Source organism: Hylobates moloch, unplaced genomic scaffold (assembly GCF_009828535.3).
Source record: "Hylobates moloch isolate HMO894 unplaced genomic scaffold, HMol_V3 SCAFFOLD_7, whole genome shotgun sequence".
NCBI lineage: Eukaryota > Metazoa > Chordata > Mammalia > Primates > Hylobatidae > Hylobates > Hylobates moloch.
This window is the reverse complement of record NW_026652282.1, coordinates 48,679,233-48,704,361: the sequence shown is the minus strand read 5'-3', so window position 1 is coordinate 48,704,361 and position 25,129 is coordinate 48,679,233. Positions and strand designations below refer to the sequence as shown.

Sequence of the window (25,129 nt, the reverse complement as noted above, 5' to 3'; positions counted from 1 at the left end):
CTGCCCTGGCTGCTTTCACAGCTGGCATTGAGTGTCTGTGGCTTTTCCAGGTGTACTATGCAAGCTGTCAGTACATCTACCATTGTGGGGTCTGGAAGATGGTGGCCCTCTTCTCATAGCTCCACTAGGCAGTACCCCAGTGAAGACTCTGTGTGGGGTCTCCAGCCCCTCATTTAGCCTTTGCACTGCCCCAGCAGAGGTCCTCCATGAGGGCTTCACTCCTGCAGCAAACTTCTCCCTGGACATCCAGGCATTTCCATACATCCTCTGAAATCTAGGTGGAGGTTCCCAAACCACAATTCTAGACTTCTGTGCACCTGCAGGCCCAACACCATGTGGAAGCCTCCAAGGCTTGGGGCTTGCACCCTCTGAAGCAACAGCCTGAGCTGTACCTTGGCCCCTTTTAGCCACGACTGGAGCTGGAGTAGCTGGGACACAGGGCACCAAGTTCTGAGGCTGCACAGAGCAGGGGGACCCTGGGACCAGCCCATGAAACCATTTTTCCCTCCTAGGCCTTCAGGCCTGTGATGGGAGGGGCTGCTGCCAAGATGTCTGAAATGCCCTGGAGACATTTTCTCCATTGTCTTGGCAATTAACATTTGGCTCCTCATTACTTATGCAAACTTCTGCAGCTGGCTTGAATTTCTCCACAGAAAATAGTTTTTAATTTTCTATCACATCGTCAGGCTGAAAATTTTCCAAACATTTAGGCTCTGCTTCCCTTTTAAACATAAGTTCCAATTTCATATCAACTCTCTCAAGTTCAAAGTTCCACAGATCTTTAGGGCAGGAGCAACATGCCACCAGCCTCTTTGCTAAAGCATAGCAAGAGTGACCTTTGCTCCAGTTCCCATTGAGTTCCTCATCTCCATCTGAGACTACTTCAGCCTGGACTTCATTGTCCATTCATTATGAGAATTTTGGTCAAAAGCATTCAACAAGTCTCTAGGAAGTTCCAAACTTTCCCACATCTTTCTGTCTTCTCTCTGAGCCCTCCCAACTGTTCCAGCCTCTGCCTGTTATGCAGTTCCAAAGTTGCTTCCACATTTTCAGGTATCTTGATAACAGGGCCCCACTCTCCACAGTAGCAATTCCTGTATTATTCCATTCTCATACTGCTATAAAGAAGTACCCGAGACTGGGTAATTTATAAAGGAAAGAGGTTTAATTGACTCACAGTTCCACATGACTGAATAGGCCTCATGGAATTTACAGTCGTGACAGAAGGGGAAGCAGGCACCTTCTTCATAAGGCAACAGGAGAGAGTGTGAGCGTGTGAAGGAGGAAATGTCAAACACTTATAAAACCATCAGATCTCGTGAGAACCCACTCACTATTATGAGAACATCATGGGGGGACTACCCCCATGATCAAATCACCTCCCACTGGGTCCCTGCCTTAACATGGGGATTATGAGGATTACAATTCAAGATGAGATTTGGGTGGGGACACAGCCAAACCGTATCAGATGGGAACACTGTTTCTCCAGTGATTGGCAGCATCTGACCATGGATAGAAGTATGTGTACTTCAATATGGTTGTGGACATCTTGTCATCCTTGCATAATCTCTTCAATGCTTTGCAGCTCTGCCCACATGCAGTACAAGATGTGCTTGATGAATGCTAGGGAGTGATTCTGGAGCAGCATTTCCTGCACAGTCCCAGTCTATAAATCTGTCAATGGCAGAGTTTTTAACCTGCATAGTGAGGACCTTCTTGGGTTGGGAGGAGTCATCAGAGGGAAGGTAAACGAGAATGTTATCCAGTTTAACCTTCGACTTAAAATCTAGGGTTGAAGGGAAGCTCTGCTCACAAGGACTAACAGCTAAGCATTAGTGGAGATGCCACTATTGGCATATAGACCCTGCCTTGTCATATTGGCCCAGGTAGCATTAGAACGCAGGTCTTGAGGATTCTCAAACTGGAGGAAGAAAGATATGCTTCAGCTGCTTATTTGGATCTGTTTATTTGAAGTAGAATTGCTGGCCCTGATGTCAAGAACCTGCAAAGATAAAACCTGGAGCTCTTTGAATAGAGCTACTGGAGAATGAGTCTTGGCATCCTTTTGTCAGAACCTGAAAGAGTATGAGAGGAATATTCTCAGATAATTCTTTCAAGGATATCTCAAGTCAATCTTTTTCCTAGCAGCCAGAATTCCCCCATTCCACACTGAGAAGGATAGAATGGTTTTGGTAGAGAAAAAAGAGGCCAATAGTAATGGATGTGGGCTTATTCCCAAACAACTAAGTGAGCCCTATTCTCTTTTCAGCTCAAGAGTATAGATTCATGTTAATTTCTAAGACTGATTTTTCCAGAACACAGCTCTTGGAGTAAACAAATTTACTGAGGACAAACGACACCTCAAGAATGGAGCTGCACTGGGCCTTAAAGCCCTAGGAAGCCTCATTCACATTGCATTCTATGTGAACGGTGCCTTCTGGAGTTGTGTAACACAGAGACTCTTTTAAGATCCCTGGCACTTCTATTATCTAACACAATGACAACTTTGTCAATACTCAGCTTTTGAGAGAGGGGCATATTGTTGTAGGTAAGGGTATTGAGGAAACAGATATCAGAATGTGGCATCCTAGCTTAAGGGCAAAAGAAGCCTGGAATTAGATGATGCTCATTGCATCTCTCTCACTAAATGATTACATAGCTTTGTCATCCCATTCTATTTGTTTTCCTCTTGCCAATTCCTTTTTCTTCTCAGTCAATATAGCCAAATCCTCCATCTGATCTTTGAATTTTGGAGCTCTCCAGGGCACAGTCCTTGGTCCTTTTTTATTCTCATCAGGGATGTCATTCAGTTTCACGGCCCCAAGTAATATTCCTATGCTGAGAGAACCCAAATGTGTATTGCCAAGCCTGAGCTCTCACTTCTCTCTTCCAGACCCATAAAATCCCCTAGCCCGTTCCTCCTCTCTATTTGAGGGTCTCAGTCCTCTCAAACTTGACATTTTCACATGTAATCTTATCATCTTATCCTTCCGACTATACAGTTTCCTCATTAACTCTGACACCTCTTTCCCACACCCTCCACAGCCATCACTAAATCCTCTCCTCAGAACTAAACCTACAAGTGGTTCAATTAGCTTCATCTTCACTGCTAACAATAATCCAATCCATGATCATTTCTCACATGGATTAAGGTAAGAGCTTTGTTTTGACCTCCCAACATCTACTGCAGCCCCACTGTGATCCACTATCACATGAATGTAAAATTAAGCTTTGACTTTTAAATTAAAATTTGAGTTAAAATTGTAGTTTTGATTATGTTACTCTCCTTCTCCAAACCCTACAATGGACTGTATAATTAAGGACAACTGTGAAAATATTTGTTTAATTGTGATAGATGCTGCAAAATACAAGAATAAGATGTCTGGGCATATATAGCGAGGGATCTCTAAGGGCCTGGATGATTAGGGAAGGCTACCCATTCCTTTTAGGACAGTGTGCAAGACCGTTACTCTAGCCCACAAAGCTTTGCTTGATATAGCCAGGCTCAATCTCTATTTCTCCAGGCTCATCTCATGTCACTATTTCTCTCAGTGCACAACTCTCAACCTCATTGACTCACATCCTCAAATACACCAACATCCTTCTTGACTCAGGCCTTTAAACATGCCCTTCCTTTTGCCTGGAATTTCCTCCCTTGTCTTATTCACCTGTATAACTCCTATTCATCCTTCAGGTTGAAGTTTAAATGTCACTTCCACAGGAAAGCCTTCTCGGACCATCTAGGCTTGGTGATGTCTCTCTGTTATATGTTTCTAAGGCAGATTATAATTTTGTTTTATGGCAATCATCAATATTGATATAGATACTTATTTATGAGTGAAACATCTGCCTCCCCTCCAGACTAAAACCTCTATGAAAAAGGATCCATATGTGTCTGGTTCATTGCTATATTTCCAGAACACACAATAAATACCGGTTGAATGAACCAGAAAAGAAAGGTGAGTTAGGGCTCCCACCCATAGGATGGCCTCCAGAATGGATCAGAGCAACTCACAACAGGGATGGATCTGGAAGCAGGCCTTTTGGCAAAGTGTTGAAAAGAGGTTGATTCAAAGTGGTGGCCACCAATTAATCTAGTGAACAAAGCTGAGTCTTGATACCTAAGGCTTTAGGAGGAAATTATCTTCATCTAACAATTGCCCTAGGTAAGCTAAAAACAGAAAGTGCTCTGGATCCTTCATTCCCCTTCAGCTTACCCTTTCCTGTCCCATGTTTAAGGAGCTAAGTCTGAAGGCAGGCCAGACTCATTATGGGGCTGGTTGGAAATTAATTGAATGACTGCTCTTCTGGCCAACAGTAAGTCTGATATGACTTAGCAAGGAGGACTGTCTTCTACCAGCATGATAGAATATAGGGCCTGAACTGCAACTTGGTCAGAGACATGGTTGAGCATTTGAGAAGTAACTTGCTTTCATTCAAAATTGCTCCCCTATAGAGGACCAATAAAAGGATGTGCTGGATGACAATGGTAGGGTAGGGTATGATGAAGGTCATGGGAGAAGGACCTTGGTATGTCAGAAAAGACAAATACCACAGAACTATTGTGCTAAAGAGTGACTGTCATCAGAAATCTTTAAGCTACACCCACTTCTGGAAGTGGATGGCTCCTGCCACCTGCTGGATGAGCATATGGAATGCGAGTGGAAAGGAAAGGATCCTAATGAACTAGAACACAGAAACACCAGGCTGTGAAAGTTGGCAGCACAGCAGGTATGGAGATAATGAGAAGAAACCATCCAGCTCCAGATTGTTTTCAAGAATTTCTGATTGTAACTTGATCTGGTGGCCCAGCTATGCTATGGAACTTGTTTCATGGCTGTATGGAAGGGCAAAGAATGATGTCAGAAGAAAGAAAAGCAATGCCATTTCTCTGCATCTTTGGCGAGCAATTTGGAGCTATTTTTGTGTGATGACTTTGCATTAAGTTTCCTAATTCTCAGTGTGGAAGGTCAGTATGATTGAATGAGAGCTGACCAGCAGTGCCATAAAATTCCACTGTTTATTTTCTACAGCTTGATAGCACCTTCCTTCACTCCCATGGAGAAGCAAGCTTAATTTTATTATCTCACATGCTAGTTAACAAATATGGTAGATGCTTTTTCTCAGTTTTTTTTTTTTTTTTTTCCCAGTTCTCAACAGCATGGAGCCCTATTCATCACCACTCCCGGAAGCTTTCTCCTTCTCTTCCCTTCTCTGATCTTCTGCCTTACTACTTTTTCTCTTGTCTCTTTGAGTGCACCATGGAATTCTTTCCAAGCTGTTCCTCTTTGCCACACCCCCACTGCAATGGACTGAATGTTTGTGTCCTCTCAAAATTCATGTATTGAAACTCTGATCCCAATGTGATGGTATTAGGAGGTGCTTTAGGAAGTGCTTAGGTCATGAGAGTGGAGCCCTCATGAACAAAATTAAAGCCCTTATAAGAAGTCAGAGAGCTATCCACCACCTGGGAGTACAGCAAGAAGCCAGCAGTCTGCAACTCTGGGTGGTGGGGGGCGGGGGGGCTATAGAACCCTGATCTCAGACTTCCAGCCTCCAGAACTGTGAGAAATACATTTCTTTTGTTTATAAGCCACCAGCCTATGGTTCTTTGTTATAGCAGGCAGCCAGACTAAGACACACACCCTATCAAATATTTCTTGAATTCAGTACTTAAGCCTATACTCATTTTAGTCTATCCTCTCTGCCTCAGGATTCTCTTTCTCAAACTTTACTTCTAAGCACATGACTACTACTAGATGTCTATTGTTGTCCTCACCACTGCCTTAAATTCCAGATATGCATTCCCTTCTCTGTGCTGAACATTTGCTCCAGTAAGTTTCTCTGTCAACTCATTATCAGTATAGCTAAATCAAAATTCATCAAGACTACCCAAAATGTAGCTTACGTTCCTTCATATCTCAATGCATCCCACCACCATGCCCCTAGATATTCTAGGCCCTCCTTGACCTTCCAATTTTTCCTTGGTTGTCTCTTCCCTATAATTTTTCAGTTACTAATTCCAGGTCTCAAATTTAGATCACAATCATCTCACGTTTAGATTAATCCAATAATATTCTAGGGGTGGTTTTCTTTCTCTGTCTCCTCTTGTCTTTCCTTTCTTTGCTGCCAGATTAACCTGATGCAGATGCCACTTGGGTCATATTTTTGGTCAGTTCTAAAAGGGCCCTACTACTTTATATCTTACTTGGTGGTCAAGGCTTTCCTGGCCCCAGTGAACCCCTTCAGCTATATTTCCCATTACCCTCTTTCTTCCAGAAACACTTACATCAAAACATGAACTGAAAGATATCAGGCTTCCCTTTATTTTGCAAATTGCACAAAGACTTTTATACCATAAATGTGACACCACTGACACTGCATAATCTTGCCTCAATCCATCCATTCATTTGTCTGTCCATCTCTCTGTCTATGGATGCATGAAACTATGATTCCATCCACATACCTATCCAAGAAATGTTTGGAGAGTCTCTATAGGCCATGAACTAGACCAAAGTGCACACCCTATTAAAAGCTCCAATATCATCCTGTGAGGCAGGGCAAGGGATCCCCCGAAGGGACCTTCCTCCTAATTTCAAAACTGGTCCTCTGTTGTCTCTTCTGAGCCCAGTCACCTACTTTGGAGATTCTGTGACATGTTTTCACCACGACCTACCTCATCAAGAAAAGCTGTCATATACAACCATGTTTTTATGCATCTTTCTGGATGCTGGAGCATGGAGTTCTCCCCACTGCCAATACCAAACACTACAAAATCCCCAAATGATTTAAGTACTATATATCCACTTAAGTGATGCTTCTCAACTTACATGCATCCTGGAATAGGAAGTACAACATCTAAACCCTTGTTTGAAGTTGTACAATTTTTTTATGTCAAATCTTCATATCTTGGTTAAACCTCCCTCTCTGTTGTAAAACCATATCTCCATCCGTTCCTTCATATGATTTGTCTCTAAGTATTTATTCAACACCCAATTACCTGCCTTCTGATTTGTCTGGACCATGTTAGAGACCCATGGGACTTCATTTTGCTAAAAACAAAACCAAGTATACTTAATTTGCGAGGTCATGTATGCCATGGTAAAAATGAAGCTCTCCATTTCTCTCTCATAAAGATTGTGCTGGGTGCCCACTGGGGCATGAGGATCAAGAAGACCTGTAATAAAGCTGTTGCTCACAAGCAGACCCTGTGGGTCTGATACAAAGGAGCCTGAGGTTGCAGTATTACTGGGCGCAAAACTGTCTTGGTCTGTGTTTCCCTTCTGAAAAGACAGATGGTCAATTTCCACTCTGTGGAAGTCTTGGGCATGTGGCTAATGTTCTAAATATATGAAAATACATCCCATGCCTTGGACTCTTTCCATCTGTGATAGGCACAGGAGTCCCAACCAAGATACTTCTTTGTGTGAGAGCCAAGCAAGACCACTAGAATCTCCCACTAGAGTCCTCCATGTAGGTTCTTGCAAGATGCTCTGACCCATAGGGTCACTAGCAAGATCTGTGGTTGCTGGGATAATTTCTAGTTCTTCATCCTTGTCCCAAGGCAGCTCTTCCTATATGGGAGAAAATGCCCATATGAGGTGTCTCCTCTTTCTTGAAATAGATTTTTCCAATCAAGTTATTTGGTTTCCATCTGAAAGTCTGTGTCAAAAGAGCCGGAAACACCAAGCTGTGGTGTTGTGAGAAGATTATCCTGTTGGCCATCTCTATGCTTAACAGTGTCCCAGAAAGGCTGCAAGGTCCTTACGCAGAAAGCTCTCACTAGACTTGTTCTGTCTCCTGGAGAGTGGCCTTATTTCCATCTATCCTTGGCATATGAGAACATACCATATTGGAAGCCTAAAGTATATTCATTCACCTATATTGGACATGTCTGAAAACATGGCTACCATATGTCTCTGTCTGTCTTCTGAACACCTGTGCTGAATAATGGAACCAATCTCAGGGACTGAAGGGACAAAAATATTGGGGAAACCAACCAGAGAAAGGGCCTGACAAGCCCATTACTACATTGTGTACGTGTGTGTGAGTGTGCATGTGTGTGTGTGTGTGTGAGTGCGTGTGTGTGTGAGACAGAGAGAGAGCATTAACGAGAGAGAGACAGTTCTGATCATTATGCAGGAATCTAGGGGCCATTTCTGAGAGTGTATATTGATAAGTAATAGATAAGAGCTCAAATCAAATAGCACTTACCAATGTCCAGAATGCCATATCCCGAAGAAAAACCAAAGAAATACTCAGGGCCAGGAGGGAAGATGACAGCAGGGCCACGAAGCAGGGCTGAGACTTTTGGTGGAGTGTTAGTGTAAGTTGAATTGAACTCAACTATGACTGGAAAATTGCAAGAAGTTTCACAGACTGATCTATCTGAATAAAGGAGCTGGCCATGCCTTTTTTTCTCCCCCAGGTGTCCTAAATGAAAAACAACCTACTGAAATAACTTCTTTCTCTGGATTTCAGGTTCTACCTTTCTGCATTACATTAAGCTAGATAATATAACCATCACCTCAGATATTTAACATTTTTGTTGTTCAGACAAAATTAGAAATTTACTCTTAGTGATATTAAAAAGTACAGAACTCAATCATTAGTTATATCGGACATAATCATTATTTATATTCGACATACTGTGCAATTGATCTAAAAAATCAAGCTTATTCCTCCTGTCTAATTGAGGCTTTGTACCCTTTGACTATTGTGGCCCTATTTCTCCAACCCACCAGCCTTTGGTAACTACCATTCTACTTTCTGCTTCTATGAGTTCAACTGTTTTAGATTATACATAAAAGTGAGAACATGGAGTATTTGTCTTTCTGTGTTTAGCTTATGTCACATAGCATAATGTCCTCCTATTTTACCCATGTTGTCTGAAGTTGACAGAACATCCTCGTTTCTGAAGGATTAATAGCATACCATTGTGTATATATACACCACATTTTCTTTATCCATTTATTCCAAGATTCGCTAGCATCACAACTGCCATAGGTCTGTACATGGGCCATTCCCTCTTGGGGCTTCTAGGTAGAATGGCTGGGCTTCTTTCCAAATAACACAGTCATCAATCAGCTCATCCACCCACCCAAAAATTACTTATGAGTGCTTTCTATGACTGAACACTTAAAACCCACATCCCACACATTGCTGTGGCCCTGTCTTGTGAAAAGGGAGATGGCAGGAAGTAAACATGTTATTTTGTTCAAACTCTCACCACCAACTGGCACATATTTGCCCCTTGTCCTCAGAGGCCTTATTGCCTCTTTGATGATGTAAGCGTTTTTGTAACATACATCCACCAACCCAACGGGAGAAAAACTTCTTCAGTTGTACCTGCATATACCCTTTCTACGTGTCTCGCCACCAAATATATTGTTTGTGCCCTTCCCTGTGACTAGTATTAGTGAGTAGACAATTAAATAATTGTTTAATGTTTATGAGACTAATGCTTCTTCTTATGTTTTCTGCCCCCAACACATTTGAAGGATAAGGAGTTTCCACATAAAAAAACAGTGGCACACCAATACGTTCTTCTGGTGGGTGTATGAACAGGACTCCATGAATTTATAAGTTAGAACCCCAGTGGGGAAGGGGACATTCATAGAAATGATATTTGATAAAGCCCCTCTGCCCCAGTCCTTCCCAAGTCAGGGTCTCATAACTAGAAAAATATGAAGTGATAATTTAAGACTGAAGGGAATGCAGGTGTTACATGAAGTGCTGGAGAAGGGAGGCTGTTGCCACAGGTATGAAAGAGTCTAATACTGTGGAAGATAGAATACAGCCAAAGGAAACATGATTGATTCCAAACTCCAACTTCTTGATTGGAAATCCATGTGTTGCTCCCTCAGTTCTGATTATTAGAGCTTCCTACCCTTTCAGCTCCCATTAGCAGCTCTTGTCCTGTGTATTCCCAGGTGCTCATTTCAGAAACCCCAGCAGTCTGCACTGTGTATAAGGGAAGATTAATCAGGAAATTGGATGGAGATGATGGACTGGGTTTGTGCATATGTGTGTCGGTGTGTGTTAGATATGGATATGTCATAATTGGGACTGAAAATAAAATGGCTTATTAATTAGGAGTAATTTCTGGACATCAGAATGCTTCAGAAATGAGATTAAATGAAAGCAATCACCACCCAATCCTGAAAAGGAGAGGATGTCTTCCAGAGTTAAAGTTTGCTCAAAGTGCTCTGAGGTTTAAGTTGCAGGACAGGGCATTATAAACAGGGAATGAGAATACAGTCACCTCCGTGGTTGAGACGCTGTGGTAGGGCAGGGAATTCCCATTCTCCAGTGCAAGAAGCAAAGAGATGCAGTCATCTGCCCACAGTGTAAGTTCCTGCAAGTTGGTGCTGGTGTCCCAGGCTTAGAGGCACCAGGCTCCCTTGTTGTCTGCTACCCCTCATGTGGTGCATGTGAATGTCACTCTCATGCCTTCTGCAGGAGACAAATCATATCAATGTGTTGGCATGTATTTTGTATTTTACATTTCCATGGCATAGTTAATTAAAAATATTATTTTTTCCTTTGTAGAGTTAAATGATAGATATCCTGTGTTTGGTGATAGCATTTTTCAACTTATTGAGGTATAATTGACAAATAAATATTGTATATATTCAAGATCTGCAACGTGATGTTCTGATACACATTCTGAAATGATTACCATAACCAACCTCATCAATGCACCTATCACCTCACATAGTTACTCTGGGTGTGTGTGTGGTGCAAACACTGAAGATCTACTCTCTCAGCATATTTCAAGTATGTAATACTTATTATTAATTATAATCACTGTGCTACGCATTAGGTCTCCAGAACTTATTCATCTTATAACTGAAGGCTTGTATACTTTGACCAACATCTTTTCATTTTCCCCACCCCAGACCTCTGGGAACCACTATTCTAGGAAATGAGATCAGTACCTTGAAGAGATATCTGCCTTACCATGTTCATTTCAGGATTATTCAAAATAGCCAATATATGGAAGCAACCTAAGTGTCCATTGATGAATGAATGATAGGGAAATTGTGATAATTGTGGTATATGTGTATAAATGTGAATATTATTCAGCCTTAAAAATGAAGGCGATCTTGTCATTTGGGATAACATGTATGCACTTGGAGGACACTATACTAAGTGAAACAAACCAGACACAGAAAGAAAAGCACTGCATCATCTCATTTATACGTAGAATCTAAACAAAGCTATAATGTTTCCATGATGGGCAAATAAGTTCTTTCCTGTGGCTGCACGCATTTTGATGCAGTTTGTGGAGCTGAGTTCCAAAAAAAATTGAAAAATAAAGTCATCAACTGTTTTTCCCTCAGATTTGACTTCAAACATATGAGCAAAAGATTCTACACCAGACAGTTTGGGAGTTAAAATGACTTGGCAAGATTTGTTCCCAAAATCAAAAGGAAGAGAAGAAAGAAAAGGATTGCTATATGTGTAGTTTACAGACCTAACATGGAATGAGAGGCTGGGAGTTAGGTGGTGCATGTGTGGGGAAAGTAGTGGAGGATCTGATCATAATAGCTGAGGTGTACTCATTGCATCCTGTGTACCCAGCAGTGTGTGCATTATTTCACCTATTTGAGCTGCTTGACCTCAGTCAATCAGTCACAAAAGTACTATAATTTTGCTGCTAACAGTATCTGCAATTTATTGAAGGGGAAAATCAAGCTCAGGGCATTTAGAACTTTGCACAAGTTTAAAGAACTTGGATGTTGCCGAGATGGGATAGGAATCCAGGGAGTCTGACTTCAGTCTCCATTTTTAATGACCATAAGCCCTGATGAATGTCAAGGGTTAAGAGTAAGTTCAATATGTCAGTGTTACACCTGCAAACATCAATATTTACATTTTTAACTCATAAAATCACCACTGTAAAGTTATGGGTGTGAGCATATAATTATGCCCATTTGCAGAGAGGTCTCACAGAGAGTCCCATTGCGCAATAAAGATGCAAGCTCTGGGCAGGTGGGAAGTTGAGTAATATGTAGATGATGGATAGGTTGTGATGTGGTGGGAAAAACCATGCCCTTGGGAGAACAGCCTTCTTTGTCTCCTTGATGGTGGACCTCAAACTTTCTGTTCACTGCTGGCATCCTGAGACAGAATTAAAGAGGGGTAGATACAATTTTCTCAGCATAAAGCCCATGACTCTGGCTTCTATGAGGGTTGTGGTCAGGTGAGGGATGCTAGAGTTGCCCACACAGAAGGTAGATTTCTTTCATCCATAAAGTTTCAGGGTATAACATCCAGAAGAAATTGCAGGGGAAGAAAAGTATCTCTTTTGTGAAGGCAATGGTCAGTTTCTTTAAGGTTTTGAAGCAACCTAGGTAACAAGAGCTTATTGCAAGGATACCAGGGGAAAGGAGGGAGAAGAGAACTCTGCTTACTTCTTAGGTGCAAATCCCTCAAAGTCCCTATCCTTCCAGACTGGGACAGACTCGAGGCCTCAGAGAGAATCCCAACACTCAAGCAACTCCATTAATATTAATGACATTCTGAGCTCCAAAAAAAAGCACTTTCTCCATGTTAGTGGTATTTATCTGATTGGGTTCTTTTCCTAACACCCAGTGAAGGGCTCCTCCTCTAAGCAGAGTGACTAGCACAACCATCTTGGAGGCAGGTGTTCTCCCCTATGTCCATGCAATTCATAGCTGCCTTTTTGTCCAAAATTTTGGAAGACAAAAGTAAACTTTGGAGAATGGATCCTCCAGCTCCACTCTTCTCCTTTTTGGTTCTTACATGTGTGTTCTCTCTTACAGAGAAATAGCCCAATAAGTTGTTTACTTGACTAGATAAAATGCAAGAGGGAACCCCAAATTTCAGGATGAAGACCTCATTCATTGCCAGAGGTGAGTCACCAAGAGGCCATTTGAGATTTCTATGTCAGTGTTTGGTATTATTAGTGGTCACTGGACCTTTGACACTTCCATGCTTGCCTAGGGTGTGAGATCTCGTATGGCAAGCAGCAGACTTCAAACGTGTTCCTTACATTCATGGGAACTTGGGAATGCACAAAGTCTTTCCAAGATGTTGTGAGACCAGGTGGCTTCAGAAACTCCATTTCCAAGTCTTCAGACTTCCATAAGTGCTAGACTCATCTGCTGGAGAATGGCTTATGGGTTACACTTTTTTGCCTTCCTTTTTCATAATCCTCCTCTTCCCACTTTACAAATGAGAACTCTACTTCTAGCACATCCCTAATGTTATAATGGTGGAGTAGACTCAGACTTTAAAATCTACAGGCATCAAAGGCAGAATTTGAATATTTGAATATTGATATTAGCAAACATCCTTTGATTCAAAGACCCCTGGCATAAGCCTACTCCATCCATCTCATTAAGATACTCATTCCCAATGAAATTTTATATATATATAACATATATCTAGAAAACCTATATATAGGGTATATCATATATATCTTATATATAATATTTAAGACTATATGTACATATATGTATATATATGTCTATATGTATTCTCAAAATGTATGTGTTGTTATACATATGTGTGATGCATATGCCATTATGTACATATTAATGTCACATGAATAAAGCACAAAAAACAGTAAAATTAGATAATAGGCCTCTTTTTCCTTTTTAACATAAAATATAAATATGCTATTTTATGCCAGACTGGTAGAGGTTCCTATTTGTTGCCAAATTTTTCCATTAGTTCTTAGTGCATCTTGAGATACTCCTCAATCATTTCTTAAATGATTCTTTACTGTTGAAAAAATTTAAGTTCTCATACATACCGTTGTTGATTACCATGTGATTTACAATGTTGCCTATACATATTTCTTATCCTTAGATGCATAGTACTTCTATATTGCCTACTCTACCAAATATTCTTGATTTTGTCTTTCCTTGACTTTTAGGCCTAACCCATTCTGTGCTTTCTTAAAATGGCATTAAAAGAACACAGTGATTTGCTCCTTTGCCCTAGAAAAGGAAAGACAATGACATTAATTAGGCATATCTAAAATTCTACAAATGATAATTAATTCCAAAACAATGATAATCTTTTGTTTACAAAAATCACAGAAAAACACTGAAAATGAAAATTTCTCTTCCTATGTTAATTTTCCATAAGTAAAATATCCTAACAAAACATAGTTCAAAGATTGTATATGTTTTAGGTTATAAGAAGTATATGCAAGTTTAAGCACAGAGACTGGTGGAGTAACTATGAAGAGAATTCTTTTTAGAAGGCTAGGTTCACAAATCCTTTTTATATTTTGTCCATTAAAATTAAAAGTTTGCAAAACCACTAAAGTTCCTTTTAAGAATACATAGGAATTGTAAGAGGCCAATTACTTATTTCAGTCTTCTATTAGATCTGGGTGCCAAGGCATATCTACCTTGTCTAACACCAATAGCAGCAAGAACCAAAGCTGCAAAAACTTTAGCTAATTTAGTTCTTGGGTCTCCACTAAATTTACCAGTTCCCCAAACTATGTACAATATTCTATAGACAGGAAATCCTCAGCGCTTCTTGGCTAGTCACCTACCCTCCTGTGAAACATCATCACTTTCCCCTTAACACATCCCTGTGCATTGCTGCACCTTCCTCCTTTGCCTGATGAAGAAAAGTATATGATTTCTTAACTGTGTTAGGCAATTATCCATATCCTGCACAGACTTTCTAAAGACATCCTTGGATATCCTTGCTTTAATTCTGTTTGTGGTTCATACTGAAAAAGAAAAGCTAATAACTGACAAGTGAGTTCTGCTACCCCAGACTGGAATTTACCCTTGAAATGTAACTTTCTCTCAGAAATTAAATCTGTTCATACGGTTAAGTTACTTGCCCTTGTCTAGTCCTGCCATCTGACAAAATATGAATGAGCAAACATTTATACTGGTCACAGGTGTGGTTTAGGGTTAGTCCATAACTTTGAAATGTTATAGAAACAGAGTTTTCAGGACTCTGTTAGAGAGATAAAAAAACTAGAAATGTTTGCTAATTAACTCATTTCATCCAAACTACAAAGGAAGACAACTTCTGTTCAAGACACCATTAGTTTTCCAATTCATTGGCACCTATTTTTTTGGTTTAACAATTAAAATTGCTTATCCTGGTGTTAGATAGGCAGACATGAGCAGGGCAGGGGAGCCCCCCTCCACTCCCCACCCAAGGAATGTCAGGTGACCATCAGGTGATGGTCAGGCAGTTAAACTGTTTCTATAAAATGATAATTGGCACAGCTGATGCCGGGGAAAGACGGTCTCCTAATAGAAAACACTTGGAACTGGTCATCAGCAGCTTCCTGATAAGATCTCAGGAGTTGGGCGAGTGGGCTGAAGCATGTGCACTAAGAAGCAAAATGGCAAAATTTAACCAGTATATGACCTTCTTCTGTGAACGCGTGACTGGTTAGGGAATAATGCCTCAAGTGAGCATGCACACAATTTCAGTAAACACGCTGTGCATACGGCCCCTCCCTAGTGCTGGTAGGTCACTGTACATGCGGACAGTCCTCCTCAAGGGAAAAATCAAGGGAAAAGAAATGCAAACCCAAAACCATGCCAATGTATAAAGCCCCAAGTCAAGAGCCAAATGGGGCACTTGGATCTCTCAAGTCATCCACTTGGCCCTCTTCTGAATGTACTTTGCTTCCTTTCATTCCTGCTCACTCCTGCTCTAAAGCTTGCCTTGGTCTCTCCCTCTGCCTCATACCTACTTCTACCCCTCGCCTGAATTCTTTCCTCTGAGGAGGCAAGGATCAAGTTGCTGAAGATCCATACAGATTCACCGCTAGCAGCACTGGTAAAAATGAGTGACTGCCAGCTTTTTTTCCAACTAAACCTTTGACCATGGTTTTATCTTTGCACCTTCAAGATAAAAATTTAAAAGATGAGGTAAACTAAAAATAAAATCCCAAGCCCCCCCACTGCCTGAATGGATCCCTTCTTGACCAAAGGGACTCTAGAAAAACTTTAAAACTGTAACTGAAAAGTAGGTTAGTTGCTTGCTGCATGTAGAGTTTTAATTAACAAGAGCAAGGCCACAAAAAAGTGAATTTATTCCAAAGCTAGCTTGGGGGAAGGGACACAAAGCATCCTGCCTTTAAATATGCCACTTCACCTTTGGAGCAGAAAGTGGGCATTTTTATAAGGTGCTAGCTTGGTGTCTTATCTGTGAAACAGGTGAGTTGGTGCCTTTCTGGGCAGAAGTCATAAAGTGGCTAAGCTTGCATGCTTTCAATAAGCCCTCCTAGTGGATGAAAGTTCCAAGGCAAGCCCTGGAAGATGGAAGTTCCAAGGCAGCCCCCTGGAGGTAAAAGTTCCATGGTGCTTTGGTCTGCAAATCAACTGTCAGCTCTGGAGAAGAGATCTGTCTTGGAGCAGCACATAGTTTGAAGAACTTGTCCTGTAGGGAATGTCTGGTAAGAGGGAGGTGAAAGGTTATATTTGTATTTCTATGGACTAAGTAGGAAATGGAGAGCTGGGGAAATGAGAAAAGAGAGAGAGAGGAAAAAATAATTAAACAGCCTCTAAAAAAATGAAGGTACTCAGTAACAAAGCTGAGCTCCTGGCCATGAAGGGAAGGGAAGTCAGACATGCCCCGTTAAACCCCTCTCCCTTTTATGGTTAAGACACAGCAGCTTCCTAGCATTAATGTTAAAACAGAGATCATAAGACTGACAGAATGGACTCTTTGTGGCATCGAGATACCAAACTAAAAACAAGACCTAAAGCCATGCCAGACAAGAGTAACAAACTCTGTTCTAACTGCCACAAGGTGTTTCTTTTTCTCTAGCAGCCGAAGGAGCACTGGCCTAGAGATAAGCAATATTAAAATAATTGTAGCTTTTCACCAGATACTAACTGACCTCCTGTTTCACAAGCCATAAGGACAACTTTGATTGGACAAGAGACTGATTTCAGGAACTTTCTCTAGATAAGAAGACCACCAATCATGGACTGGTTCTGGTCAGTTTACGGAGGCTTCCCACTTGAGTGATTTTGCATCCTGAAAAGACCTTTTGACATATAGGGCCTAATTGTAATATGTTTAAATGTTAACGTCTCCACCACAAGGTGAACATGGGTCATATGTTACACACATTTGTTCAGTAAGCATGCATCAGGACCACCTTCATGAATATTCCTAGCTTCTCCTGTAACCTGATGAATACGTATATTTAGCCAACCTGTTCAGAATAAAGCACCTTACCCCAACCCCTCCTCCTTTGAAGTGCACCTCTCTGATCTCTGCCAGAGGCTATGCTTTGCAGCCTGTGAGAAGGCCACCTTGCAGGCTGGCCTTATAAGAAATAGTCTCTTTTTTCCAAATTTATAATCCTGTGATTTTTTACATTAACAATACTTAATCATAGAATTATCCCCCACTTCCTGACAGTGTTCAATTAGAGAAAAGCCCCACTTTTTGAGTCCTCCTGCAAATCACCTAACATAAGCCCAAGTCCTATAGAAAAGACTCTAAGAAGTATATTCTAGCACCATATTAATGAGATGCCGCAGTGTGCTCCGCGGTGCATGTTTTCTCCCTCCGTGAGACTTTGTTCAAGGTGTTCCTCATGTTCTTTGTCTGGAGGGTACCAGCAGAAGATACATGATGGATTTACATAGCACAAATGATTAAAGTCTCATAACTTATGCCTATTTGGCACTTTATTTTAAAATATTTTAGAGTATCATTTTGTTTTATGCCAAGAGATTTTTCTAAAATTAAGTATGGCATCATCATAAAACAGTAGAACTGAAGTGCAGGGAAAGCAGCAACTGTAAAAGTGACTCTTGAATTGCAGGGTTCTAGGAAATGCTATCCTAAGTCATACTCTGCTAAGAATTATGTCAGCTTTTGTGTGGAATTCACGGAAAAGTTAATCAGGTTCTCATCTTTATCCTTGAATCTCACAGCTGACTAGAAATGTTTGCAGGATAACATAAATATACAAACTCTGGATTGGAATGGGAAGATTGAGGGAGGTTTCTGTCAGTCTTACTTCCAAATGAAGTTAGTTAATTCAATAAGCAGGAACTCAGTGACATTTAGCAGGTTTCATCCAGCCAACGGATGCTGGATCTGCAAAGACCAATTAAACGTAGTTCTTGCCCTCAAGGTGTTATAGGAGGCAGAAAGAAATTATTTAGGTAGACATGATAAAGCCAGTCCCTGGCAGAAAACTCCTTTTAACAAAAAGCAGCTCAAAAATCGCTCCCTTTCCAACCTCATGCAATTCAAAGAAATCACTTCTCTTCTAACAACAAGCAACCTGAAAGAGCAGACAGTAAAACACAGATAAGACAGCTCAGACACAGAAGGAGGTGGGGGAAGTCTCCTGGGTAATTACCAAACTTCACACTTATACAATGGGCCCCAGTAAAACAGTGGGCCTTAATAAGGACATTCCTTTCCCTTTAGGCACACTAAGATAGAGAAGCTCAAAACACACTCCGGGGGATGCCTGCAGCTGCAAGAAGATGTACTGAAACAGACACAGAAACTCTCCCTCCCAGATAAGCAGGACAAAGAAACACAGACTAAGAGTTGGCCTACATGGTCAGGGAATGGGATAAGAGCTGATTAAAAACAAAAAACAAAAAACAACAACAAAAAACTCTGCTCTGTACAGATAGCACACCTGGTCCTAACTAAACCGTCAGGCCCTAGGAGGATAAGACATCCCCTCTTCACGAGCCCCCTCCTTGCTAGCCCATTTATAAAAACCCTGACATTTTTACTGCAACTTGGCAACCCGCTCAGTATCCCTCTCTGTGATGGAGAGCTGTTCTTTCCTTTTGCCTATTAAACTCCTTCTCCAAACTCACCCTGTCTGTGTGTGTGTCTGCGATCTCAATCTCCTTGGCCATGAGACCAAGAACCTTGGTATTTACCCCAGACAATGAGGCTGCTTCAAAGGGTCTCACAGTCTCCTGGGAGAGGAGATCCATTAATTCAATCCACAGTTACCTGTGATGGCTTATGGTGTGCTGGGCACTGTGCTAGCTGCTGTGCATACAACAGTGATCAAAAGAGGCAGAGGAATCCACCCTGGAGGAGTCTACATTCTCTGAGGAGTGACTTTAGGGGAGTGACTGACAATTTACAAGCACTGAAAGACATTAATAAGCAATGATTCTACTAATCCAAACTTGATTCTGTCTCTGTAAGTAGCTTTGAAAAGTCCCATATGCTACAAATTCTGTATCACATGCTATATTTCCATTATTCCCTATTCTTACATGCCCACACCAGAGTCACTGAGCTGAGTAGGGCACACCATGATGCGATTGTGATTACATATCCACCAAAAAAACACCCCTGATGGGCCAAAAAAATACAACAGCTCTGTACATGTTACATGAAGAGGCTAGGTTGTGGAGAATTTGTTACCTAGGGGAGCCCTTGTGGTAGCTTCCTCCAGTGGACAGCAAACCCCCACGACTATACTTAAGCTATACTAGCTTGTCTCTCTATTCATTCTCATTTTCTTTGAAAACTCCCAGGAATGTTTTATTCTTCTCTAACTGCGTTTAAGCTGTAAACAGGAAACCTACAATAATCATATAATAATAACCAAAAAACCCACATAGTTGAAATTTTTTTAAAACACTAAGTATCTCATGACTCAGAGGATAGATTTTGCTGAAAGATATGAAATTATTTGGGAGGATATCTGTGGAGTAATGCTCCCAGTAGTCGAGTCTACTGCTGCAGACTTTGTGGGGATAACATGTTCCTAATATGTAAGTTCCACACTCTTCAAACACTACTCTAGCCCCAGATAAAATAGCAAAAGGGTGAGCTTCCAGTTAGTAGGAGTGCAGAAACAGATAATTATGCAAGCAATTACAACAAACTGATGTGCTCTACCTAACACTTTAGGAGAATGAAGGTAGGCTAAAAGAGGATTTGGCAGGGAAAACTAGCCTAATGGAGGGGTGACAGAGAAAGCTTGCCTGAGGAAGTGCTCTGCAAGCTGAAATAACCAGGAGATCCCCAGAGGAAGGCAGAGTGTGTGTTTGGGGGGAATATTAAAGAAAGATGGAAAAACATGGCTAAGGTTCTGTGAGCCAAAGACAATACAGATAACCTGGTGGCCTTGATTGTCTCAATCCCTTCTCTACAGGGGACACATTTTATTTCCTGGATTTGACCTGAAGATCTCATGGCCCACCTAGAGTTTTCAATACATTCCGGTGTATGGAGTGTGTCAATGTTTTCAAGCAACTTCCTTCTGATGGGCATTTAGATCATTTGAAGTTTTCTGCTCCTGCCAAGAAAACTAGGGTGATAACATTGTTCAAAACTCTTTGTATGCTTGTGTTGTTATTTCCTAGGAATAAAGAATTTTTTTTTTGAGACAGGGTCTTCCTCTGTCACCCAGGCTGGAGTGCAGTGGCACTATCTCTGCTTACTGCAACCTCCACCTCCCAGGTTTAAATGATCCTTCCACCTCAGCCTCCTGAGTAGCTGGGACTACAGGCACACGCCACCATGCCAAGTTAATTTTTATATTTTTTGTAGAGATGGGGTTTCGCCATGTTGCCCAGGCTGGTCTCAAATTCCTGGGCCCAGGCAATCCACCCGCCTCAGCCTCCCAAAGTACTGGGATTATGGGATGACCCACTGCCCCTGGTTGGAATAAATAATTTGAAGGGAAGTTACTGTATCTGAGGGTTTTTGTGCTTATACCATTGGTGCTTATTCCCAGGCTGTACAGTCCTACCTGCAAGGGTGCTAATGCTGGTTCACCACATCCTCACTGTGGTAGGTATTCTCTAAATACGGCCACCATCAAGAACTTCTTTCCCTCTCTGCACTCATTGTCATGCTATGAGATGGAGTCTAACTCCCTTCCCCTTGAATATGGGCTGTGTTGGAGCAATAGAACATGGCAGAAGTGATGCATGTTTCTTCCAAGTCTAGGTCATAAGAAGACTTAATTCCACCCATGACTCCTAAAACTCTCACTCTTGGAGTGTTCCCTCTGAGAACACAAACATCATGCTAAGAGAACCCCAAGAGATAGGGAAAGGCCAGGTGGAGGATACAAAGTTGTAAACCTCAAATAAGACAACAGTCAGCATGAAAATCCAGTCACGTGAGTGAGTCTACTTGGAAGTCCAGGCCAGTAGAGCCTTTGGAACACCACAGTTGCCATTCATAACTGACTACAACTGCACGAGAGACCCCAAGTAAGCTGATACCCGCCAACCCATAGAACTATGTGGGACACAGATACATTTTTTGCTTTAAGCCGCCAAGTGGTGGAGCAGTTTTTAAAATGTAGCAACAGAAAACTGGATCATTCACCATCACTTTTTCTCTTTTATTTAATTATCTTACCCTGTGAGTAGGTATAAGGAGGATGATAAGATTTTAGCCCATATATATAATATCTCTTATGCCCCTGTTTAATTAAAGAAATGAGATCCAGGCAATCCTACTGATTAGATATTAGGTGACTGGTATAATGATGAGTCAGAAGTTGTCATCACCCAGGACCCCAGGACCAAACACTAGAACCTTCTAACATATTTTACTATTCCTTGAGGTAAGAAATTATAGGACAGGGGTTAATAAAATTGGCTTTGGAATGAAGCAGATCTGAGTTAGAATCTGAGCTCCAGCACTTACTACTTGTGTGAACTTAGGCAGTTACTATGATTCTGTGGGCCTCCATTTCCTGATTGGCTAACTGGGATGATGGGAACAGTTAAAAGATAAGTGAAGGCACATCTTTTGATGCTGTGACTGGTACATTAGAAGGAGTAAGTAAATGAGAACTGTTTTTGTTATTAGTATTATTATTAGTAGTAGTAGTAGCAGCAGCAACAGTAACAATAGCAGTAGCAGCAACAGTATTATGATTTATTAAATGCCCAATATATCCTAGGTATTGTTATCATTATATAAGGGTTTTTTAGTCAAAAGCAATTTGAATCTCCTCTTGTCTGCCTGGAACATGGCATCAATTCTAGATCCATATCACCCTCTTCCACTCTTCCTTAATCAGGGAAGATACAGCTTTTCTCTGCAGGATAACTTGTAGGAGGCCAGCCCTGGTTATAGCCTCCATGAGTCTTGTCGGGGTGAGGCCCTGAGACCTAATTCCATTTCTCCTGCTCTTCTTGAGGTGAGAAACATGGAGACCCAAACAGCCCAGCCATGGCCTGGGAAAAGTCATGCACACTGTGCCTGGGTAAGCCACACATCAGCATGGAGGACTATGCCAGGACACCTGGGCTTCTAGTCTATCCTTGGTCCAGAAAAAGGGCATTGAGTATAGGAGCAAGATTTATGTCATTTTTTCATTTCCTTTTTTTCTGCAGACCGTACTACTCTTAGTTGTTCTGTGCTAAGAGGAATTAAAATGACAAACTGTAAATGAGTGAAGACCTCACAGACAGATTTCACAGATGTGTCTGGAGAAAATGGCACCATTTCCTCTCTGGGTTTGTGGAATCTTTTGTAAGTGCCAATGGGATGGGTGAGACCTCTTTAAAGTCTCTGAATTGGATCTGAGATTCCTGCCAGACAAACGTACAGAAAGTCTGAGCCCTGAACAAAGGGCTTTTCCTACTTTTAAACATCTTAAGGCGGGAACTACGTGAGGCAGGAAGCAAGTTACAGAAGCAAGAAACAAAGGCAGCATGACAACATTTCTTACATCTTGAGAGAAACATGTCTTGCAACCTAAACTTATCGGTCTTGTGACCCTGCAGCTGTGCAGGAACTCGCTGGGCCTGTAATAAACTTTGAGGAATGTGGAGTTGGGGAGTATAGATAAGGTCCACTGTCCACAGAGGGAAGACAGGCTGTTAATATTCTCTTTTAACCTGACTGTAAGGTGGGGGGAGGTCACATTTTGCAGCAACTCTAAGAGGATTTTAAAATGTCTATTACTACTATTAGGTTATAGTTTATTTCATTAATTCCTTCTTCAATTTAAAGCCATGGAGTTTGTGATAAATTGTTATGGCAGCAATGGAAGGTTAATTCAATATGGAAACACATTTCTCATATTGAAGTAATCAGAGAATCTCATTCTGGAATATATGAGGTATCATTAGACATGTTTTAATGTTTTTGGTCTCCTGCATTAGCTTATACTTCTTTAAACAAGTTTGTCAGGAATATCTAGTGAGTGAATGACTCCTTGGATAACCAGTTTGCCTGTGTGGAGCAGATATTGGGCATCAGAGTTGCACTGTTATTGGAAATTTGGTCATATGATAATATGTCAAACAATCAAGTGTTCATGGCTTTGCTTGGCTCCATGGCTTTGTTTGGCTCCACTGCTCCAAGAGAAATAAGAAAGGATTTCCATATCAATGAGCAGTATTTATTAACAATGCTCAATAACTGGTGTGTATGAATATGGAAAATCAAAGAGGTGTTATCTCCTGCAAGGGAACTCCTGACATTTGATAAAATCCACTATTGTAGGATGTTGTGAATAGCTTTAAAGGGGAGCAGTGGGTTTCCAATTGATCACTGCATATGGATAGCATTTTTAATTTGTGTTTGATACTCAGTGTAACAGGCTGGTTAACACTTTGGCAGCAGTGATCCATTCATTTCTCATTAACCCACTCTGTGGATGGAGAATGGATTAAAGCTTAACGTTTTAGTAGCAATCCAGCCTATAAAAAAGAAAGGCCTCATGTATTTATTATACTTAGCAGATTTGAAGAATGTAAAGGAGTGAACCAAGATAAGGAGGAAGTATGGGTGACGAATGTGAATCAAAACAGATGACCATATCATGATGGGTAACATTCACAAGATTAGTAACATTCACAATGCAAAGGACTTTGCATTTCAAGAGACATAGGTTGAAAATGTGTTCCACCACTTAAGTTGCTTAACCTCTCTGATCCTCAGTTACCTCATCTGCAAGTGGGGATTATAATATTATACATCATAGCGTGTCCTGAGAGAAGCTGTTCCCGACCACTTGGGCTAAGGAGCCCCCCTCTGTGTTTCGAGACTCCCCTTTCTCATGCCCACCATGGTTTTCATCTGTTGTTTTGTCATTATCTTCAATATGGCTCCCCATCTCCACCAACTGTGAGCTCTTTGAGGTCTATTAACCTGCAGAAAACATGGATGTGTGAGAAAAGTCCACCAAAGCACAGATCCTGGAGCCTGGTGCTCACAGATGCTCTGACACATTTATGTATGATGATGACCCATGCCACTCAGTACAGTGTAGCTATTTTTTTTGGGGGGTAGGGGGATGGAGTCTCGCCCTGTCACCCAGGCTGGAGTGCAATGGTGCTATCTCAGCTCACTGCAACCTCCGCCTCCTGGGTTCAAGCGATTTTCCTGCCTCGGCCTCCTGAGTAGCTGGGATTACAGGTGCGTGCCACCACGCCAGGCTATTTTGTTTGTTTTTTTTTTTTTTTGTATCTTTAGTAGAGATGGGGGTTTCACCATGTTGGCCAGGATGGTCTCGAACCCCTGACCTCGTGATCCACCTGCCTCGGCCTCCCAAAGCACTGGGATTACAGGCGTGAGCCACCGTGCCTGGCCCAGTGTAGCTATTTTTATACAACTAATAAACATCAGTTAGTGTGTTGGAAACAATATACTGTAAATGACTGAATACAGCAAATCTTTCAGCTCAATTTTCTATTAATATAGAGGGTTTATGTGTTTTTATCCCCACACCTCGTTCAGAACCTTATCATACCACTATAAAACACACATTTTCCCTTTCATAGTGCATCTTGGACAATGCAGTTTAGAGCTGCTATGAGTACTTCTTTGGAGCCTCCCTGTATACAATGAATTGATATAGCAGAGTAGGACTGCAATAAATACTTATTGAAAGAATGCAACATTCCTGTCTGTTATTTTTACTTTGTAGATGGGAGGCATATATGCCATTTAGGTGTATCTCAGCAGGTTCAAGAACATGAACCCAGTGATTATGGGACTTGGAAAGTCCAGGTAACCTTTTTCACTTCTACAGAAAGGCCACTCTGCTTACTTTCCTCCTGCCTCTTTTGGTCACTCCTTCTCAGTCTGTTTCCTTGAACCCCTCCCCTTGCCATTACATATATATATATATATATATGTATTTGACTATATATATATATGTATTTGACTATATATA

General features: G+C 41.3%; 1 protein-coding gene across 2 annotated transcripts in view; it reads left to right on the top strand.

Moving 5' to 3' along the window:
* The window catches only part of FAM104B (family with sequence similarity 104 member B), a 45,798-nt gene that overhangs the window by 19,810 nt on the left and 859 nt on the right, over positions 1–25,129 (top strand). Inside the window, exon 5 of one of the 2 annotated variants that reach the window (XR_009214356.1) lies at positions 12,792–12,881. The gene's annotated coding sequence lies outside the window, so the exon portion shown is untranslated. Of the gene's footprint in view, positions 1–12,791; positions 12,882–24,880; positions 24,964–25,129 lie in introns of both variants that reach the window. The other variant, XR_009214357.1, reaches the window with a different exon arrangement.